Here is a 4,689-nt window from a genome sequence, read left to right as displayed (position 1 = left end):
TTTTACTTGGTTCATTGTATATACTCTCTAGTAGGGCTCACGGTGCATTTCCAACACTGTTCAAGAAATTTTCAGAAAAGAATTTAAAGATAATTTCTATTCTTTGAATATACCTAATTATTTTTCTTATTAAATATTCGTAATACACTCAGAATTTATGAAATCATGAGAAGGCAAGGCAAAAAATTGATAATAACTAAGAGAGCTGTATATATACCCTCCTAAAAAATGATAGGAAACATGAGAACAAATTTGTATGGTGTTTGGTATCCGCACGATTTCCAGCTTCCAGTTGCCCATGAGATACATATATATATATATATATATATATATAAACTGTGAGAGGGAATGGCAGGGCAATTCTCCTTTGGCAAACCAAGAACATGAATGCATGCATCACCATGATCATTGTCGCTGGCTACATGCTGCAGCTCTCTCTGCCAAAGGAGGACTGCGCTGTTATTCCTCAACCACACTCAAAAACCCTCTTTAATTAGTCTGTTTCAGAAAAGCCAATGCATGGTATAGTTTGAGCCCTGATGATATAGTCTTGAAACATCCATATATATATATATATATATATATATATATAGATGATTATTCGCACCATGCATGGATATGCCATGCACAAAAGAGAAATAGGATATGCTATTGAAAATTCCTGTAAATGATGTTTTCCCTTTATCTTTCATGGATTTTTGGTCCCTCACCAGTACATAAAACCATGAAAGGACTTGTCTACATCCTTTAATATTTCATGTCTTGAACTTTCATGAAGCGACGTTAACTCTTCAATGCAAAAAATTTCACTGTTTTCAGAATTATATATATATATATATATAAGAGGAATTATTTGTTCTGAAATTAGAATATTTCACAATCGTCCTCGTTAAACCTTGGAAAAGCTTCTGAAATTAAAAAATCATTTTTGTCATCGCTAATTCTATATTGTTCTGAGTTTAATCTACAAGAATGAATTCATTAACAAAAATGAAGAAATTCCATATTAGATAAAAATTAATAAAGTATAGAGTTGAAAAATTCTAATCATAAATAAAACTCGTTACATTACAAGTTTAGTTACATCGCTATACTGTAAAAACAAACAAATTATTAATTTCGATTATAAATTTTTCTTTTACATTATATGAATTATTAAAGAGAACCAAACATGTTTGGTAGTTCCTCGTACCAAAAAAAAAATTAAACCTTCATTTCATTTTTAACAATGAAATCATTATCATATATTACGGTTATTTAATCAATTTAGATTCTAATGTTATCGTCATATCTTTAATTCTAAAATTGTATTTGATTTAAGTACATTATTTAGTTTTTAAATCTTAGTATTTAACATGTAGAAGCTAATTAGTTTGTATATTTTTCAATTATTGAGTCAACTTCATTCATATATATTTGATTTAACAATAATGACTTTGTATTTTGTATGACAAGAAATGAATCACAAAAATATCTTACTTCAATTAGATATAAAATTATTTTATTAATTTATTATATAATTTTTTTTTTATAAAAAAAAATGAACATGTGCATAATGCATGTAGAAAATCTAGTATTTAATATAAATAATTTTTTAATAAATACCCGAATGACAACCAATTTGAATTATTCTAAAAACACAAAAATATTATAAAAAATTAATTTGAATAAAATTAATTTATACTAGGCCTTTAAAAAGAAAGTAAGTCTCTTAAAATTAATTTATTATAAAATTTATTTTCTTTTTTTTTTTTCTTTCTAATATACAACATAACTAAAAGAAAAAAACAAAAACAGAAACTGAGAATCATCGAGCCAGCAACAAGTTTGTTTTGTTAATTTCATCGGACAGTGCAAGCAACTGCATAAGCCCATGATTTCAGATGCTCTTTCATGGCTATTCCGTCATTTAATGGCGGCATTTTCATCAGATTCTCGCCTGCGAAATCTCTCTCATACCTCTCACATGCTTCAGCTCCTTTTCCAACAAGCTGCCAATTACTTCCGCGCCTATAAAAATCTCTCCTCCAAAATTCAAAATCAACACCAAATCCATCACCTTCTCTTAGAATCTTCCTGCTTATTCGATTCCTCCTCCTCCTGTTCGTCCTTCTCTCCTCCTCGTTCTCTACTTTTCTTGCAAATTCCACCGATTTCATCGCTTCTCCAAGTGGCTGAACTGGTTGCGATCCGATCTCTCCACATTCGGGGCTTTTTTTTGGGCCAGAGATGAGAGAAATCGGAGAGGGGGTTTCAGAATTCTGCGAAATTGGAGCCACGGTTGTTGTTGCTGTTGGAGGTTATTCTTCTTTTAGTGCGTCCTCCTCAGTAGAAGGATTCAACTGCGCCTCTTCTGTTCTTCGAGAAAGCACATTGGCGAAGAACCAGAGAGAGTCCAGATTCTCCATCACCATTGCTGAAACCTCCATCGCCCCAAACCAGAAACGTCCTAAAAGAGGAGCGTCATTACCAAGGAGAGAAGAGTTGAGTGGAGAGCCGACAAAAGAAGGAAACCAACGGAAATTTTTTAAAAAGTTCTTCAAAGTTGTATTTTAAATTTTGGCCGAAATACCAAAAAAGCCCTTCTAGCGTTTGAATTTTATGCCTTTTTATTTTAAAATTTGTATTAATAAAATATTAAAATTAATAAATAAATTTAAAACTTCAAAAAAAAAAACACGAAAATATTATTCTCTCAATATTTTTTTTAGTTTGTTTATCTTGAAAGTCTAGTTAATATTATATTGTCTTATTTTTATTTTATTAAATAAAAATAATTAATTAGATTAAAAAAATCACACAGAAAATTATTCTTGAAAATAAGATAGAAAATACGTGAAAAACTGAAAAAAAAAAAACACTAATTTATGAGCTAAATTAATTAAGACATTTGCTCTTCTTAGAAAATAAAAAAAGAAGTAGAAAAAGAGAGAAAACAAACTCAAGCCATCTTTGATTCATATAGCTAACAAAAGTACTCATATAACCTTCTAATTTCAAGTCATAGAAAATCTCTCATGCACTTAACTATAAAATTGCCCTAAAGTTTTTTTAATTTGCCTTCATCTCTCTATATCTTCTCTTCTTTTCCTCTCCAACCACAGTTTTTACCAAAACACCTGCTTATATACCGAGTCACATTCGTCTTTTTTGTGGATAATACCTCAATTAAGCTCCTTATCTCTTTTTACTTCTTTTTTTTTTTTTTGTCTCTTGTATTTTTAATGGAGCATAGTTTCTTCGAAGAATTTTATAAAATAAAGTATAATAATATCACAACATATCTATAACAATAATTTGAGAGTAGTTTATAAAAAAAATGATGATGTTGAGAGAGTTACTACACATATCAAATGTTAATATTTGGGTGAATCTAAACGCAGTAGTTGAAGTTATAAAATTCAAAGTAGAAGCCTAAATCACTATAAAGATGGGGGTAGATTAGAAAAGATTAAGGTCATGGTATAATTAGGTTTAGGAAGAGCATAAGAGGATGGAGTATTAAAATAGTGATGCATTGGCATTGAAAAATTTATCCAGAATTTAGGGTGTGGAAGGATATCAAGACTGATGAAATCATGCTCTTTTGTTTGCTAAAAGTTCGCCATTAATACTACATCTTCTAAGTAAGAATCTTATTGATAATAAGTAAGTTTATTACATTAAAAGAAAATTCGATATAAGTACTTACAGATATATAGTTGTTCTTGTTACAAAAAAAAAGCTAATAAATAATCAATGAATTGATTGTATTGAAATAATTAGTCTAGCTACTAAAAACACCATACTTTATATTATCTTTGTTTTTGCATCTTCACAATAATGACCACTTCTACAATTTGACATCTCAAATGCATTTTTACATTATAACAGACATTTCGTTTCCTCATTTCTTACTTTCCAAGTTATGTATGCATATAAAATATGTGCTCTTATGGTCTCAAACAAGCACCTCAAGTTTTATTCATTTGATTAAATTCCTTTTAAATTTTTGTGGCTTTACCTTATCTAAAGTAAATGCTTTAAATTCAAAATTGATTTATATGGATGATATTATTATGGGTTTTTTTTGTTACTCGTTTATAAAGTGAATTCTCAATTTTTAATATTAGTTTTTAAATCTATTTCTTGAGAATTCCTAGATTCTTTTATCTCGAAATACATAATCATACTTTATTTGGTCCCAACATAATTAATTGTAAGCCTTGCTTGAGTCTAATAGCTTTGTCCTTCACTTTTTTTTATTTGCTCCAAGCATCTGATCAACAAGAATCATCCCATAATTTTCTACATTAATTTTCTTTTAGTTGATGTCCTCTGACTTGAGAGTTCTCTCTAATGAATATTGTTGAACCAATAAAATCATGTTAATAAATGTATTTCAGAGACTAATTTGATAGCTTATCCCTTAATGTATTCTTTAAATCCATAAGTATATATGTTTGTGATAATTGTTTTGTTCTTTAGACCCATAAGTAATATGTTGGGTAAAAAATAGTGTAGTGACAAATTAAAAGAGTTAAAAAGTTAAAATATTTCAGTTTACTTAATTCAAATATATAAACATGTTCGAACTAACTTATCAATTTAAGATTTTAATACAAAATTATATGATATTAGAATAAATCATCTAATAAATATGAAAATTAAATATGTATACTTAATGAACATAAAATTACATTCATTAAT

This window comes from Carica papaya, chromosome 7 (assembly GCF_054855325.1).
Source record: "Carica papaya isolate Zhongbai chromosome 7, ASM5485532v1, whole genome shotgun sequence".
Classification (NCBI taxonomy): Eukaryota; Viridiplantae; Streptophyta; class Magnoliopsida; order Brassicales; family Caricaceae; genus Carica; species Carica papaya.
This window is presented reverse-complemented; position numbering follows the sequence as displayed.